This window comes from Spermophilus citellus (assembly GCF_964194105.1).
Source record: "Spermophilus citellus genome assembly, chromosome: 4".
NCBI lineage: Eukaryota > Metazoa > Chordata > Mammalia > Rodentia > Sciuridae > Spermophilus > Spermophilus citellus.
The window spans coordinates 189,392,875-189,412,766 of NC_138185.1; the positions used below are offsets into that span (position 1 = coordinate 189,392,875).

The following is a 19,892-nucleotide window of genomic DNA, read 5'->3' on the forward strand; positions in this document are numbered from 1 at the left end:
TCTTAATCTCCATTAATTTATCATCCTAGGGTTTTTGATATGTAAATTAAGCATAATCATATATGTAAAAATGCATAAATTGAGCAAAGGTATACCTTTAAAAGTGAATGCAATTTTGTTTTTATTTGACACATGCCTTACTATGTAAATAATATTGACAAAAAGCATTTCTAGACATATAAAAGTAACTAAACATTGGTATTTATGATAATTTTAGTACTGTTTAGCAACTCGGAAATTGGTATTTTCTTAGTATTTAAGACAATAAACCAAGTTATTTGAAAATACAATGCATTCATATCTAGCCTTTGATTGCAGACAATCTAAAATAAAACATTCAGTACATCATTATCAAAAAAAAAGAAATCATAAACACTTTACTAGAGTGGCAAGCTTTTCAACAAGAAATATATTTTATTATTTTGATTTGATGATTGTTTTGATACTTTTTGTAGGTTATTCTTCAAAAATGTAAATGTTGGATAATATATTTATTAAAATGATTAAAAACATTTTCATTTTGTCTGAGTTGAGTTTCATTTAGATGAGAAATGTTATTTATTTATTATTTTCACTTTTTTAAACTAATATAAGACCTCATGGGATTATTGGAATGTTAAACAAAAGCTTATCTTTTTAATATATTTTCTATTAGATAACGAACAAATTATTAACTCTGAAGTATATTTGCTACATATACTAAATGTGGCTCTTGCATATTAGCTAATATGTGGCTTTTGGAATTATTTTGTTCATTTATTGATTCTAATACTTTTGCAACCACAGGAAAGAAATTTTATTACAATAATGTGAAACAAAACTAACATTTTACTTATAAAATAATAAATCATGTGTGAGTTTATATTCTGTCTACTGTACTCCATTATATATGTTATTTAGACAGTTTTCTTCTCTTTTTATATAAAAGAAATATAATATCCATTGAATAACTTGAAGCAAGGTTAAGAGAAGAATAAAACAAACTTAATTCATCGAACGAATTGTAGTTATTATCAAACTTTATGGTTTTGGTAGTTTATAATTATTCTCTACAGTCTTAATTTAGCTTCACTATATTGGTGTTATCTGTAAGTGTAACTACGATAGGATAGAACATAATAATCTTAAACTTTCTATAACTAAAATAAGACTTTTCAACATATAAGAAAGTAAATTTCATAACAGTTTTAAGTTTTCTTTTTACCCAGCAATTTATCAAATATGTCACTAGTTTATAACTGGCAGAGATTTGTTTTAGATTAAAAATTATGTGTTATAACTAATATGATACCCACTTCTATGAAAAATAGATAAAATAATTTTCCAGGTGAATTACTATAAACCTGTATGAAATACAGTTGGAAAACTATCATTTGTGTTTTTTTAATTAATATTAGCTAAATGAATTATGATTGAGTTTTATTTCCTGAGTAAATAGTGTGTATTACAAATTAGCGTGTTAAAAAGAACTAATGGACTATAAATATTCGGAAAATCCAAAAATTAAAAGCACAAAAAGAATAAGTTTGATCTGCAGACCTAACATTTAAAAACCTTTTCTTTCCTTGTAAAAACTATTACTTGTTCGGGTCATACAGAATTTTACTTTCTTACCCTAAGCCCACTTAACATATTTTCTCACATCAGACCCTAAGTACACCTAGAAAATTGAAAGACTATCATGATAGTAGCCTTATAAAATAATAGTTAAAAGTCAGGACTAGAGCCAAATTGCCTATGATCCAGTACTTGTTCTGCTACTTACTTACTGAGTAACCTTGAGCCTCAGTTTTCCAATCAGTGAAATTCAAATAATACCACTTTATAATGTTGGCTTAAGAATTAAAGAATTAATTAACTATTCTTAGAACAGTGCTGAGAAAGTAACAGTCACCATATAAGTGTTAGGTTATGCTTAAAGTAATAACAAAAAAGATTATTCTTTTAATATAAATATAGCAAATAGCTTATTGGAAATGAATTTTATCTTTAGAATCATTTTAGTATTAGTGTAGGCTATATTTATAGCTCTGAAATATTTTTCCAATAAAAGTGTATCTTCTTTAGCTTAATTTTTATATAATTATTTTATACTGAGTACAAAGTTGCTTGTAGCTTAGCAATGTAATATTTTTAACTTTTCTATTGAAAAAAATTGGTAGTGCTAATTATTTCACAACTAATTTTCTTTTTATGTTTTTCATATTATTAGGTGCAAGTTTGAAAAATTTTATATATGGAATTTTAAATATGAAGTATAGAGCAAATAGATTTGAATTCTTTATAAAGCAACATGTCTAAACTTTCAAAAAACTTAAAAATAGAATCATTAGCATTTGTCAGTTCTAATCTATTGGTTCTAAATTAGTTAGACATTTTATTAACATTCTATACAATGATTTTCTAAATCGTTGGTGTCAAAAGTGGAATTCCAGTGTTAACTTGAGGTTTCTGGTTGTTGGCACTCCTAGAATATTTCCCAAATTTCCAGAACAGGAAAAAGAAGAAGAAGAAGAAGAAGAAGAAGAAGAAGAAAAAGAAGAAGAAGAAGAAGAAGAAGAATGATCTTAGAATATGTGCTGTATAGACATTTATTTAATAACAAATTTGAAACTATATGAAATACTTATCCAAATGTACAAGACACATGAAAATAGGATTTTATATTCTGTATGTACCCTTGCTATGGTTGCAGAAAAACAAAATTAAAACGGACTGATTACACTTTAAATTCATGATGACAGTTCTCAAATGGACTCTTAATTCTATCAGATAATTGTAAACCAATTACCCGGGTGACAATTATACAATTTCTCATCTCTTCTCAACCCTGTATCAGTTATCTGTTGTCGTATAACAAATTACCTCAAATTTAAGGGCTTAATAAAAACATTTATTCTCCCATGGTTTCTGTAGGTTAGGAGTCTAAGCACTACTTGAGCCAGGCAGTGTAACTCCTCTGCTCTTGGTCTCACATGGCTGCATTCAAAGTGTCTGCTCAGTTGCATTCTTACCTAAAGGCTTGACTAGGGACTAATCTTCCTTGTTTTTACTGGCTGTTGGCAAGAGGTAGCACTAAGATTCCAAAGGCCATCCAGTATTACAGGTTGACAATTTGCTTCTTGCAAGGCCACCAGAGCTCTCTAAATTGTATGTTAGCAGGATAGAGTCTTTTATATTGAAGCTCATCACGGTAGTCTTTCTTAACACCTTTGCTGTTTAACATAACTTAAACACAGTAATGATCTCTTTTTGCCTTGTGTTTTTAGACACAAGTTGTGTGTTCCACCAATATATAAGATGTGACAGGATGGGGTGCAGATATTGGTGCCATCTAATAATTGTCCTTCCTATAGTCCCCCAGTAACTCGTTTCTTTCTCTTTCCCAACTAATGACCTACTTCACTGAAAAAAAAAAAAGAGAGAGATCAAAAGAGAAGTTTCACAGACACCAACAAATATGTAATGAAACGGCATCTATACCCACATTTTACACCTTTTTGTTTATTACCATTGGTAAATCTTGCCTGCTTCTAAAATCATTCATTTCAGTTATACATTAAATCTTATCTTTTTTGCCTTTACTCAAGGTTCCTTCGAACAGTTCTACCTTTTCTTTCTTTCATCTGTCAATCAGCATGAAAATGTTTTTCTTTCTTCTTCTTTCTTTCTTTTCTTTTTTTTTTTTTTTTTTTGGTGGTGCTGGGGATTGAATCCAGGATCCAGGGCCTTGTTCATCATGATGCAAAGCAAGCACTTTACCAACTAAGCTATATCCCCAGCCCCTTTTCTCTCTCCTTAAATAAAATTTATTCTAATCTCACTTTCCCCGGCACTAATATCTTATTTCTTTTTGGTCTGTTTTTTTGTTTGTTTGTTTGTGGTACTGGGGCTTGAACTCGGGGGCACTTGACCACTGAGCCACATCTCCAACCCTATTTTGTATTTTATTTAGAGACAGGGTTCCACTGAGTTGCTTAGTGCTTTGCTGTTGCTGAAGCTGGCTTTGAACCTGGGATCCTCCTGCCTCAGCCTCCTGAGCTGCTGGGATTACAGGCATGTGCTACTGCACCCAGCTGTTTTAGTCTTTTTGTGGCAAAACTATAGTCTCTAATGTTTACCAATTTCTGTATTCTCATTTTTAAAATCCCCTCATTCGTTATTTGCTTCCACCATTCCACCAAAACTGTTTGCCAAGGGCATTAGAGATGACCACATTGCTACTTCCAGTTTTGTTTTTTCAATCAACATGTTACTTAGTCTAGAAACATTGTCACAATATATTACTTCCACCAATTTGATGTACCTTCTTGAGGTTTTTAGAATACTGCACATTCATGACTTTCCTCCCTCACCATGTCTTGTTACTTGTTACCAGAGTTTTTCATTATTACTTCTTCTTATCTCTATGTGGTTTGTGTTGGAGTGCTACAGGTATGGGTACTTGAGACCTCCTCTAAGGTCTTTTCTCTCTTCATTTAATCCCTTGACTTTTATATGCTGACATCTGCAAAATTTATGTTTCTAGTGAGAGACAGGTTTACCATTGTTTTAGACTGTTTTGTGCTGCTGTAACAATACCCCAGATACTAATTTATAAAGAACACATAGTTATTTATCATAGTTCTGGAGGTTGAAAAGTCCAAGATTTAAATACCAACATCTAATGAGGCCTTTCTTACATATCCTCACATGGCATAATGGTAGAGGGCAAGAAGAACAGACCTACACTGTGTCCCACATGGCAGAAGAAAGGAGAGAACCCACTCCCACAAGCACATTTTATATCAGTATTATTCATTTATAAGAGCAGAGACCTTATGACCCAAGCACCTCTCAAAAGGCCCATCTCCCAACATGGAATTAAATTATATTTTCAGTGCATGAATTTGAGAGTAGCCAAAAACATTAAGACCATAGCAACTATGAACTAATGAAACAATATTTATGATTCCTCACTTTCACAAACTTATTTCCTAATTTTATAGTCATAATTTTAAATTTTAGCTCCCAAAGATATGTCCTAAAATTATGTAAGCTTCAGGTCACACATAACTTGGGTATACCTTTATCTCTAGTCCACATCTCACAATGAAACTACAGACTGTATCTAGTTCCCCACTCAGCATTTCACTTGCATATGGAAATGTTATCTTAAACCCATCAAGTTCAAAAACTACTTCAAACCTATTTTTAAATTATCAGAGTTTTTTTATTCCTTTGCCTACACCTAGTATTCAAAATGCCATTTGTTAATTCATAGGATCTGCTCTTTGCCACATTATCTCTTTTACTTTATTTTCTACCAATAAACTCCTTCCTCACTCTGGCCCAGTCACATTGACCTATTTTCTGTTCCTTATGGACATCAGTTGCATTCTTACCTCAGTATTTTGCTCTTGCTTTTCTCTCTGCTTGAAATTATTACTCAGAGATCTGTTTGGCTAACATCTTTATAACCCCTTTAAGTCTATTCAGAATTCACTTTATCCTATCAGGCCTACCTGACCTTCTATTTAGTGTTTTAACCTGGCCTTCTTATTTAGTGTTTTAACCTGGCCTCTCTCTCTTCCCCCAGTACTCCTGATTCTCTTTATCTTACTATATTTTAACTCTTTTTTCCTATTGCTTAACGAATACTGTATACTTTGCATATTATGTCTGTTGTACTTTGTGTGTCTCACTGTCCTTGAAAATTAATTTTCAGAAGGATAGGAATTTTCTCTTTTATTCCCTAATGTGTCTGCAACATTAGCCTGGAACATGGTTCTCAATAAGCATTTGTTAAATGACTAGCACTAGAAAAATAGGGTTACATAATCTGTGTGTTTTAAAACTCATTTCTTACAATTCTTCAAATGAAATTTTACATGGAAATTTTCTCTAGAAATGTAAGTCAACTAGATAAGAATACTTTTGATTGAAAAAATGATTAGGCTGAAGGAACATAGCCTTTGTTAGATTTCTTTCTCTTATGGTACTCAGAGCACAGTTTGAAAACTAGTTAGGCTCTTGTCTCAATATAAATATTATCACAGTTCTCCAACAAAAAATCAGAATTAATTTTCCTTCAGTGTGAACGAGTGTTGTAAGTGTTGTGTGTGTGTGTGTGTGTGTGTGTGTGTGTGTGTGTGAGAGAGAGAGAGAGAAAGACAGAGACAGATAAGATGATACCATATTCTGAGTCAGTATTCTTTTCGTTTGGTTGGTTGTTTTTGTTTTTGTTTTTCTTTGGTATCAGAGATTTAATCCAGGGGCACTTAACCACTGTGTCACATCTCCAGCCCTTTTTTGCTTTTTTATTTTTTACTTTGAGACACAAGTATCTCTCAGTTGCTTAGGACCTGACTAAATTGCTGAGGCTGTCTTTGAACATGGGATCCTATCGCCTCAGCCTCCTGAGCTGAATCAGTGTTCTTAAGAAGTATATTTAATAAGGTCATAGAATAATACTGAAATCAAAATGGTTTTAATGAGATCTGTTTTATGAGATTTACTTTTTGTACATTCAATTTTATGTACTTTGCTTATCATTAGAATTAAATTGCTGGTATTTGATTATAAATATTTTATGGCTCAACCTACTGTATAGCATATACATATGAAAAAAAATCTCAAAAAATTTAAGAATGATTGGCCAAAAAAAGCTCAGAATTCATATTAAAAGAACATTTTTCATATAATAACATGAAGCAGTCACTTAATAATAGATACACTTCTATAAATTTGGAATATTTAACAAAAAATCGGTTCTTTTAAATCAAAATACATATTTACTGAAATTTTTTATTATTTTTTCTGTTTTATGGGAAAGAAAACAAAGTAAAATGATTTCAATATACTTTAGAAAAAATACATTTAAACTAATTATCATGAGATGACTAATAAAAGAGTTACCAAGAAAGTAATAATATTTGTGTGGGGAGAGATGCTTTACTCAGCATTGAAATTTACTTTAAATTACTTACAATAAAAGTAATATGATATTAACAAAAACAGAATTGGTCAGTAAAACACAATAGAGGTTTCTAAAATGGATATAAGTATATATAATATCTGAAAACATAATAAAGAAAAGTAGTATAATTTAGGGATTAAGAGAACTGGGGTCTCAAGCTATGATTGCTAACTTCAGATAAAATCTTTGCCACATCTTAGTCTTAAATAATTTGAGATAATATCCTTAATTTTCCCATGTATATTTTCTCATTATAAAATGTAAATTATAATAATGTCTACCTTGTAGAGTTGTTGCAATTCTTAAGGGAACCAATAAGTGAGATATATTTAAAACACTGTGGTCTAGCATAATAAGTATCATTTTAAAAGATTTTAGAGAAGGATATCTTATTTAATAAATGGTGTGGGTATAATTCATTTCCATCTGAAAGAAAGGGAGTTCAAACCTCCAGGTGTTGCATTATACAAAAATAAATTTAAATGCATGTGTGATTAAAAGTATGACTATTTAATGAAATTACAATGTGTAAAATTAAATTGAAGATGACTCTTTAAAGCAAAAACAAAATCCAAAGCATAAAATAATAGATTAACATGTTTGAGTATATAAATATTTAATGTTTTTAGTATAAGCAACATACTTTTCCAGAAAAAAGTATGTTAAACATGTTTATAACAATTAATTAATTGCTATACAAAGAAGATCCATATTCCTATGAAAAACAACCCAATAGGAAAATGAATAAAGTTTATAAAAAGATAACTTGCAGAGAAGGAATGGAAATGTGCAATAAACATGTGAAAACATTGTTAAGCTCACCAGCATCAGAAAAATTAGAATCAACAAAGAAATATTGTGATTTTTTTTGCCATATAGAAAAAAATCTGTTTATATATATATAATGCCCATATATTAGATATGCAAGAATCCTTGGGTTTAGAATTTAAAATATTTGCACAAATAAAAGAAAATAGCATTCTCATGCACTGTTAGTATAGGAAGTGTTGCAGTATTACAGCTTTTGAGAATCTGTCCTTTAAAACAATGCACCAATATATAGGAATATAGACATAAAAATATGTATTGCAGCATTATTTACATTGGCTGAAGTTGAAAACAACTTGACTTCTGACAGGAAAGTGATTTTAAAAATTATGGTATTACAGAATATTATGTGGTTAATCTATTAAAATTAATGAATAAGGCCATGTAATCTAGCCTAGAATAGTGTTTATCCTGTTTGCTAAAGAAAATTAAATTGCTAAGAAACATATGGCCCTGGGCTGGGTTTATGGTTCAGCAGTAGAGCACTCACCTGGGGTATTTGAGGCCCTGGGTTCAATCCTCAGCACCACATAAAAATAAAATAATGTATTGTGTCCAACTACAACTAAAAAATAAAATATTTTTTAAAAAAGAAACATATGGCCCTATTTTTAATGGTCAGAAAATATCTTGTGTCCATTTTCATGTTTGTTTCCATCAGGGTAATGACAGGGAATATGAAAATTAATAATTTTTCTTCTTGTATCTGTGTTTTTAATAAAAATGTTAACTAAGAGAATGCAAAATAGGATAGAAAAATACTGACTTCACTTGTGATGGATTAAATGTTTTAAGGAAGATAAAGTAGAAATTTTCAAAGGGAAAGATTTGACTGTATTTGACATTACACTCACAGTTTGGCTATATGACTTCTTGATTTCTTAGTCTTGGGATGCTCTTTTGAGAGTTTGAAGAAGCGTTATGAGAGAGGATTCAGGACTAAAAGAGAAACTTATTAACTGGCAAAGGAATGACAATTGTTTCATATTTTGAAGTTATGCCAAATTAAGGGATTCTATAATATGTGCAGATTTTCTCATCTTTTATATATAAAATATCAAGACTTTTCAGTTTTAGATTAATATCAAAATTATCTATGGAGATTCTAATTTAATAGATCCAGAATGAGATAGGTATCTGTATTTGAAGAGTTAGATAAATATTTATTGAAGGCTCTTGAAATATTTGCGAAACACTGTATGAAACTATATGACATGATACTTATTGTGTGATAAAACATATTAGTACAAACTGATAATTGTGATCAATGTTATAACACTGTCTCAAACTTAAATTCATCAAGACTTTTTTTATGAAAACATATTTCATTGTTTGGAAAACACTAAATCATGGAGATAATATTTTATTTGTATAAAACATAAAGGCTATATTTAGTTTTAATACTGGGAATAGTAAGGATTTTTTTTATATGCCTTTTTTAATTGATTATTTAAAGCATTACATAGCTCATGATATATCATCTTTCATACATTTGACTCAAATTGTGTTTTGAACTCCCATTTTCACCCCAAATACAGATTGCAGAATCACATCTGTTACATATTCACATTTTTACATAGGATTTTTCCATTAATATTTAAATTTGTGAATAATATTTAAATTTATTATACAAATATGTTTATCTGTTCAGGTCATATTAGTAGACATTTGGATATTACCAAATACAGTCAGAGGTTCTCTTGTTTTGAAGATATTTGTATGCAAATTTCTTAAGTACTTTTTAAGATTCTTTAGCAATATTCTTCCCGCCCCCCATTTGGGAATGGATTACGTAATTGTTTACTATCTATCTTCATTCCATTGCTAACTACTAATTTTTTTTTAGTGTGTTATGCTGTAGACAGTGTGTTCTTGACATCCAGTGATAGGAATCAGATCTCTCTGGCTGCAAGTTAAGAATTACCACTGACAGCAGTACACTGGTAATGTTTTCTGGTTACTGTTATAACATATTATTTAGTAAATACCAAAATTTGCAGCCTTCCAAATGTCTCCTTTAGGATTTCATATGAAGACACTTTCATGTTTATGAAAAGCCTAGGTTTTTTTTTTTTTTTTTTTTTTTTTTTTTTACGATTCAAGAAAGAAGTATACTTCAGAGAGGAGAGTCAATGTATTAGTAGCACTATGACATTCCTTATTTTATTTTCTGTATTGGCCCAGGCACTGGTAAAAATATATTGTCTAGTATTGGCTCCCAAGAAAGCAGATCAGATAGGCAATATTCTCTCTTTTTGGATCACCTAGTAGATAAAGATGGTTTCTGTTTCATTAGAGTTCTCTCTGTAGTCATAGCAAGAACTCTCTGAAGTGCTTATATATAGCATGTTCTCGAGGCTAGAACACATTCCATTCCTTTATATAATCAAGATCTTAGGATCTCTTTATTCTGGATGTATATTCGTCCTCTTTCTGTGTTGCGTATGTATACAGTAAAATTGAATATTTTATTTCCCAAATGAATCCATGTAAAATGGAGAATACTTCAGATTGGGAAGTGACTGAGTTCATTTTCAAATTTTTTTTTTTCTTTGAGGATTGAACTCAGGGACATTTGACCACTGAGCTACATCCCCAGCCAGATTTTATATTTTATTTAGAGACAGGGTCTCACTGAGTTGCTTAGCGCTTACCTTTTGCTGAGGCTGGCTTTGAACTCTAGATGGATCTTCCTGCCTCAGCCACCTGAGCTGCAGGATTTGAGGTGTGAGCCATTGTGTCCGGCTTCAAACTTTTTATTTTAAAAATGATCTGGACGTGTATAATTTTGTCAAAATGGACTCTACTGCTATGTATAAGTACAAAGAATCGATTAAAAAATCCACATAAAAATGCTTAGAAGTAGAAATGTTTTCACATTTTCTCTCAACAAGTAGTTTTGTCAGATTAGGGAGTTTTTAGATCCACTTAAAATGAAAAAAATTATTTCTCCTTGTTTTTACTTCATAAATTTATAAGTATAATTAAACTTGTTGGTTATTTGTTATTCTAATTATTTAATCTTCTTTGAATTAGGAATTTTCTAGTTATCTTTTTCATATTTTCTTTCATTTTGCGAGTGTTTAGTTATTGGTTTTTTTCATAAGATAGTACTTTCATTTCTTTTGAAAAAGTACAAACTGATAATTGTGATGTTTTTAAAAGATGTTTGAAAAAGTTCTATTTCATTAGCTAAATTCAAATTTCTTTTAACCTAAATAAACATGATAAATTAATGTAATTTTGTGATTCATTAAATATTGAAAGTGAACTACTTTAATCTGTGTATATGAAAGAAACTTAGTTCTATGATTAAGTAGTACAATTTGTTTAAGTATAAACATGCTTCTGTAACCTGTTATATATTATTACTTATTACTACTATTAATGATATAATAATTCAGGATATTTTTATTTTCTTAATGATGCTTATTTGTGATAGGAAATTATCACCTCCGTTAACTAGTAAGACACTGAAGTAAACTATGTATACAACTTTGCCAAAATTTGATTTGGGAAATTTGGGGAAATTTTAATTTCCAAAAAAGATTGCAAAAGTTAATTTTGTACTCATTCTATAACTTGATAAATGCTACAGTGTGATTTCTGAAAGGCAATATATACTGCCACAAATATTTTTAAAAAGAAAACTATTAATATTTCAACTTCTTCCTTGTTTACATGTGGTTTGTTTATTCCATAATAATGAGTGTTGCTGCTTTACATACGTATCTTTGATTGCTTTAGGAGTTAAATATTTTATTTTCCTATTACTTAATTTTTATTATTTAATTGTTGGCTCACTCTTACCTCTCCCTAGGTAATAACCATCCATTCCTATGATTTAATTTGAAGTTAACTCTCAATTTTTTCTGTTCTCCAGACCCATATTCATTCATCTACTTGACATCTTCACTTGGGTGTCTGATAGGCATTTCAAACTTAAAATGTCCAAAGTACAATTTCTTCTCTCCTTGTCTTTCACCCTTTTCCCTCACAATCTGCTTCATTGAACACAGTTACTAACTTTAAGTTGACAACTATTTTTCACTTTTTAATTTGACTAGTATATTCTATTTAAAATATTAAATTTAAAACAAATTTTTCATATCAAAATGCAAATATCTTAAACAATTTTTTTTCATAATTAAGAACTGTGAACACAAGGTCGTTCATCTATGCTCTGAAAAAGGTAGGCTAAGACAGAATTTAAATGATAATTATAATAACAATAATAATAATACTAATATTTTCAAAGAGCTTTTTGATAATCTGACATGTGGATAATAGTGACACATAAAGACCTCAATGTAGTAAAGTCTGATTTAGTAATCATTAAGAAGCAATATCCAATATTAATTTTTAAATAATAGACTACTCTGGAATACTCTGGAATAGTTTATCATGTATGACCTTCATAGTTTCTTCATAGTTATTTGACTCTTGTAGTTTTTTTAGTACTTATCATCTCAACATGACAGGAGTACTTTGAAGTGCTTCTCTTTCTTTTCTAGTAGAAAGCATGGATTATTTTCCTATTTTCTCATTCCTAAATGTAACTCTCTCTGAGACATAATATGATACATCTTTATAATATGTAGCATTCACAGAAAGAAAAAGTATTATTTGAATAATGCGTTAGGGAAAAATGAAATAATGTGTTAAGTGAAAAAATAAATAGGTTACATTTTTTGCCTCTGAAAATTTTGTGGGGATTATTATTCATTTTCTGCCTTCTTCTAAAATGCAGAAGAAAAATCCTTTATACTACATGTCATATTCTGTCACATCATGAAGCCAGAGGGGAAAATAAAGTATGTCCCTTTAGAAGAAGAAATAATAGGAGGTACAATTTTTACAAAACTTCTAAAGACACTCAGTCTTACATATCAGATATTTTGAGTTAAAAATACAATTGTTTGAATCAATATCAAAGGTAGGAGTACGTTATACCTGTTAAGAGTTAGCATTATAATTCACTAGACACTGTCATTTGAGCCATCCGGCTAAATTGTATAGTTCAGCATTTAATCAAGTAAATAGTGAAATAATTGTATTCTGGACTTTTAGAATGACTCTGATGGCAAGTTTTATGGCTAGTGTAGACTAGCCACATCTTAATGAGTAAGAAACTATAATACATGCAGGAAAAACTTAATACATTGATATAAATTTAGGAAGAAGGCAAATATTGCATATTCAATTATTTAATTATTATAATGTAATTAGATTTTAAGTGAAGATAAGCCTCTGTTGTTGGTTTTAGTCGTTTTCTGATAGCATTAAAATTATCTGCACATTTACCTTTTCTATACTTCTGTTTGCTTATTATATAGTTTTGGGATTTTTAGAGTATAGGGATGATAAAATAGTTTAATTTTGTTTTAAGAAACCAAAGTCAACTGATTTGTGTACACACAACACACACACACACACACACACACACAGCTTTGTGGCCAGAATGAATCATCTTTCAAATGATTTATTGTTTAATTTCTATATAAACCCATTTTTTAAAAGTTTTTGGCTTTTTAAAGCATTTTTTCAGTTGGTAACTTTAAGTACAAATAGAAAATGCAAAAGTAAATAATCCTGGCATTTAGGAAAGTAAATTTTTATAAGACAGATAAGATATCTGTTGTTGTATAGGCAGCATAAGTTAACAATAGGAAAAGTAGAAAGTACTATGACACTCTGGTTTTAGAGAATGAGTTTTGAGGTTAAAAAGTATATTGCAGTTTAACTGCCTACAAGACATATAAGATTTCGGCAAGCAAAATTATACACATTTTGAAGGAAAGAACATTGTAGGAACATAGGTAATCACTATGTCAATTAAACAGAATGAACAAAGATATGAAAACTATTAATATGTAGTCTATTCAGGAATAAGGAGGTAAAGTTTAATTTAGATTAAGCTATTTGTCATAAAAGATGAACCTGGGAAGACATGTTGAAGACAGGGTCTGGAGAACTTTTTATGTCTGCATATGAGTCTGGATATTCAGTGAAGAGGTTGTATGGGGTGTTATTGAAGGATTGTGAATAGAATTTTTTCATAATTGCTAAAACAGAAGCTCTTCATCCACAATCTTATTAAATTGCATGATTTTATAGATGATTAAACTGCAGTGATTTCACAAAGGTCACAAAGGAGAAACCAGGTATCTATTAACTGCCCATTCTAGATTCTTTCTCTATTTCACACTACTTTAGCTAAGATAAAGAAGTAGGATTGGACAAGAAGCTTTTCAGAGAAAAAATTCAGCATCTCACATAGAAAGATCTTTGGAGCAACAGAAGTCAGAGCTGGCTCCCAGATTTAAGATCACTATTAATGATAGGTGAAAGACAAAGATACATTGTAAAAAACAATTATAACATTTTATAATACACATTATACGTTCCTATGAAAACTATTCTGCCTTTGATTTGATTATCAAAGGTAAGTAGATTAAAAAGTCTTGAGGAGAAAAGAGTGACATTTTAAATTCTGTCTGGATAATTTATTTAATCTGTTGTACACATTTTGTCAAATAAGAACATTTCAGTAAAGCAGTCATTTATGAATTTATTTAAAGTACATAATTTAAAAAGATACCATATTTTCAATTAGCCTTGGTCAACAATTCAATATAGATCCCTCAAAACAGGACAATCTTCCTGAATTGGTCACTACTAAGTGGCACTCCAGTAATGGGTTGTTATACGTTAGGAAAATGTAAGATATTTATCCTGTTAGATTATGTAGAATATATCTTGGTAACGGTAAATTAATCTTGACTATTAATTGTCAAATTCTAATAGGCAAATAATACATGATATATCATTTGATGAAACATGAATATATTATTTTCAAAGATGGTTTCACCAATTACAAATTATAGTTTAAAAAATAGGGAGTTAATAGAGAATTGTTATTGACTGCGCTGGCTTTAGACATTGTTAAATTCAAATGCCAAATGCTGTGAGAAATTTCACTTTGCATTTTTGGAGCATCCCTTTTCAATTTTGGAGTCTCCTTTTATCTAAGTCTCTTTTCAGTCAGGTTCTTACTTTTATAATGTGGTGGCAAGACAGTTACTAGCAATGCCAGGATGGTATTCTTCTAGATCAGGAACATGAGCACCTCTACCCCAGCAGCATCAACAATCTCTAGTTAGCGACCTTCTTGTGTCATGTACTCAAGCTAAAATCAGTAACTGCCAGAGGTATAGAAATAGTGCTATCTCAGGTCTGGGTCATGTTTCCACTCTTGGAGACAAGGAAAACAGAAACAGCTGCCTAAAGAAAGATTGGATGACAGTGGAATTAATGAGAGAGGTGAGTGAGTGAGTGAAATACAGGTATCTATTATTGATAGAAATTCCTTTGTAAATGTTAGAGCTTCCTTAAGTAGTAAATAATATGGCAGCCCTAATAAAATAATCCATAACTATTAATTGAGCTATCTCAAAATATAATGGAACTTATTATCTATTTTTAAGGTACAGTTTTATATAATGGTTTAATAATCTTCCTATCACAATGATGAAGAAATAATGATGCCTAGAGACAATCTCATCTCTTCATAGCTGTAAAACTACAATAAGTCCCTGTTTGAAAAGGAGTAAATTTGTCTTAAATTTATTTTTTAATTAGAAACATCAATATTAATACCTTCCTCTTTATAATCACTTTAATACTGATCATAGGATTCCCACAGAAGTTTTTATGTTGTGGTTAAAAATAGACAAATTATCACTTCATTGCTTTTATTTTTTTTCTGAAAAGCTATTTGTGCTGCAGCTGGGCATCTTTAATCTGAAAATCAAAAATACTGCAAAATCTAAAACTTACTGAGCACCAACATGAAAAATTCCACACCTGGCCTCATGTGATAAGTCATAGTCAAAAATATTACATAAAATTACCTTCAGGCTAATGGTATAAAGTGTGTATGCCACGTAAGTGAATTTCCTGTTTAAACTTTGGCCCAAACCCCAAGATAGCTCATTATGCATACATTGAATAAAAAAAAAAAGAGCTAAATCTGAAACACTTTTGACCAATCATTTTGCATTAGAGATACTCAGCCTATAGTACAGTTAGTATAACTACATTATTAATCTTATTGATATTTACTTGATATAATAGTTATATCTAAAATAAAGAAAAATTAAGTAAAGTTTCTTTTACTTAAATAATGTTACTTAAACAAATCATCTCTATTAAAGTGGATTTAGATTTAAAAGAGGGACTCTCTAGTACAGAAGTCACATTGACCAAATTATAGATATATTTGATAGTAAAAGAAAATAATATACTTATAGTACAAAATGTTTAAGACATTAAGGTGAACATAGTTACCACCTCTCAAGGATCTTCTTCCCTACCCCTTTCTCCTTCTAGTTAGACCTTGCATCTCATTTATGCACTTCTGTGCTGATACTTCTAAAATCTTTACTGAACTAGTAAACTTAACTGTTTTCTACAACTAATCTATAAGGTCTTTAAAGGCAGGAACAATGTCACATATATATCCTTTACACCTCCCAACCCAGGGCTTGGTCCATAGAGTAAGCCATGTATAAATGGTAAGTGTATGGTAGCATCTATAGATCATAGCTCTGAAGGGGAAACCAATTTGTAACTTGTCAAGAACATACCTGATTTAGTTGTGTACTTATGTACAAGATACAATAAGCTGTTAAAGATCTAGTTTATTTTCCTTCAGTTCTTTTTTTATCAGTCATTTGCATTAGCAGGCTTCACCAATGAAACTTAATCCAGCTATAAAATTAAAATTTGCTACTGATCATGTCAGTGGATATAGAAACATTATCAATGCACAGACTTTTTCTCTGGTAAATGCTTTATGCCTTTCTCAAATAAGTAATAAAATAGGCTATTTTACATAATTCTCCATCCTCCTTTTCTCTTTTCTTCTCACCAGTGTTCAATTGCCCACCATCTCTAACCTTCCACATTGATGCCTCTTAACTCTGGCCTGACACATGAAATGTAAATATAACACTATTCTCTTTTCATTGTCACACAAATGAATTACTTTCTTTTCATCTCAGTGTCTTTTCAGAGTGTCTGTTTTTGCCTGTGTCCACATTAGATTAATATTAATCACGAAAATAGATAAAGATTTATTTTTATTATTTCAAGAAAAAAAGACATGGATATCTAGTAGGATCTTCATTATGGAGAACAGACAAGTATATCTAAGAGGATTTTTGTATCCTTGTATCAGAAATAAAATTTGGATGACATATTCCTCAGCTAGGCTATAAAATATATATTTCTTAAATTTTGAATTTAATAACTTCTTACATTTTGTTCCTTTAATTTTCTAAAACTGGTAATCCTATGTAAAACTAGCCTGCTATTATCTAAAATTGGGAAATATAACATATTGCAAATATAAGTAGGGTAATATTACCAATATCTGCTCTGAAGTCATAAAATACCTTTTATTATATGTGGGTAATTCAGCTACACCAACATAATTTGGGGTCCATATTAATACTTGATAAAATATTAATTATGGTTGACAGATTTTTAATTAATATTACTTCAGATGATTAAAACTTAGAGGATGATACTGTGTAAAGAAATCTTTAACACAAAGATAAATGATGTGATGTAATTCTCCAATTTTTAAAGATATGGACTTTGGAAGATGTTTGCTTTTATTAAAAGTCAATACTGTTTATAAATATATTATTTCAGAATTTTTAACATTGATAAAAATAATCAAGGGGAAAACAGTTTTTTTAAAGACAAGTTAATGTTCAATAATGTACCATAGTAAAATTTTCTAGTTCTTCTGGATATTAGTGCTAGAGTTTAAAAAAAAAAAAAAGAAAACCTTTTATAGAGTAAATTTAGTGTTTGACATGTGGTATAGTATAAATTTATATCATCTTCACATATATCATAGCAACATAGAATGACTTTATAGTAGATGTTACAAAATTTTATATTTCATTACCTTTTATTAATACCCTATAGAGTAGTTTCCATAATTGATTTTTCATGTACTATTCTGTTCCTGAGTTGTTACCATGTATTACATTGCTTTGGACATAATAACAATAATTTTAGAAATTACTATAATTTAAAAACAGAGTTTTAGAAAGCTTTGGTTGTTTAATACTTTTTCTTCATTGAAAGTATGCTAAAGCACAATTTCCCAATTCATAAATATTTTCAACAACATTTCATTCCAAAAAATTCTGAATTTTAGAAAAGGTGCTTATTTATGAAATATGATCATGTCTAACATTCAGATAGTTAAAACTTTAAAATAAATGTTCTCAATATTTTACGTGCATGCTACAAAACATAAGCATGATTCTAATTCATTTTTGTAATTGGTATAAAATATAATCATGGTTTAACTTTCCAATTATAACATGCTAGCTTTTCTGACACCTAATTTTCTATAAAACAAAGTCTGACTAAAACTAACAAATGTTACCCCCCAAAAAAATACGTCTCATTCTGCTTTATGAAACCAAATGTACTTAATGAGGTAATATGAGTGATATATTTGACATTTCTAAGAAATGTTTCTAGGAAATTTAGCTTATGTTTCACAAAATGGAATAATTATATAAACAAACTGGAACAAAACAAAATTGTGCCAAGACTGTAAATTTTTTTGTATACAAAGAAAATAACAAGTGTGTGCACCTATGTGTGTAAGATGAACTGACCCAGTCTAGAGTTTTCACTGCTTGCTGCCCTCAAGAACAAAAAGAAATCCACAATATATTTCTTTAAAATATACATATATAGGGACTGGGAATATAGCTCAGTTGGTACAGTGCTTGCCTTGTCTTGCATGCATCAAGCCATGGGTTCAATCCCCAGCACCACACACAAAAAAATATTCATGTGCAAATCTGTGATTTCAAGATAGTATTGATGATGCTTGCTAAAAATCAACTAATAAAATATCTCATTGAATATCTCAACTGAACAACTATATTTCCTGCTCAGATTTTAACCAGTTATTTCAATGTGCCCATTTTGAAAACTGTTTCAATGCTTTGTCAGTGACACTGTCATTGACAGGTTTTGATTTACCCAGTGAGCTATATAAATATAAACCATTGTCACGTGTATCTTTTGTGCTACCAAAAAGTAATTTAAAATGTTAATATCTATATTTTAATTTTAGGGTTTTTGAGAAATACCATACTGGTTTTACTTTTATTACACTACTTGATTCTATTAAATAAACCAAACCATGCTTATTTTGTTACTGGATATTTCAGTATAAATTAACAAACATGCCTATACTTAACATTGAATAATAATGATCCTATGATCACATTAGAAATTGTAAATATTCATGTGACTGAAGTAATTTTTCAGTATGTTTGGTGATATGTTAGTAATCCCTATTTTAAAAATGAGTTATGTCTGCCAAAAAAAAAGAGAAGTACCTGCCTTATGAGGATAGTCATTTTATAAATGTAATCAGTAATATAATTATCAAATAGCCTTAACCTCCCCAAAGCCATTGAAAAGTTTTAAATTATTATTTAGAAATAATTCATTAATTACATTATTAAATTAAATATTATCTGTCTATTCAGTTGAAAAACTAAAATACTATTACTAATTTTATTGACTTTCATCTCTGAAAACATCATGAAACAAGTAAGGTATTTGTAAATAATCAAAAAATTTCTAGGTGATAAGGAACATGAAATTAATGTTTTGAAAGGACTTATGTGCTAGAACTTTTCTGCTGTTATCTTCATTAATTTTGTTTTATAATTTTGCATTCTTTGTTTTTATATGTTTTAGAGCAAAGGATTTCTTTAAAGCTCCAATAGGTAAAAATTATCAATGGCATTGTGATTTTGGAGCTATATAAAATGTTACTACAGATGTATAATTATGATTCCCTCTTTTTAAATTCTATTGCAGTACACACCAAGATTCAAGGAAATTTTTTGTTTTAGTATTTTTTACTTGAAAATTGCTCTTTCCTTACAAAATTATATTTTTAAAAGATAGCTTTATTAAAATTTGGTAAAAGTCACTTTAAAGTTGTAATATTTCTATCTTTAATTATGCTTAAACTAATTTTCAATTATTT

The 19,892-nt window shown here is 29.7% G+C and overlaps 1 protein-coding gene across 3 annotated transcripts in view; it reads left to right on the forward strand.

Annotated features, from left to right (window-relative positions):
* NOVA1 (NOVA alternative splicing regulator 1) overlaps nucleotides 1-19,892 on the forward strand; it is a 145,522-nt gene that overhangs the window by 119,163 nt on the left and 6,467 nt on the right. The window lies entirely within an intron of this gene.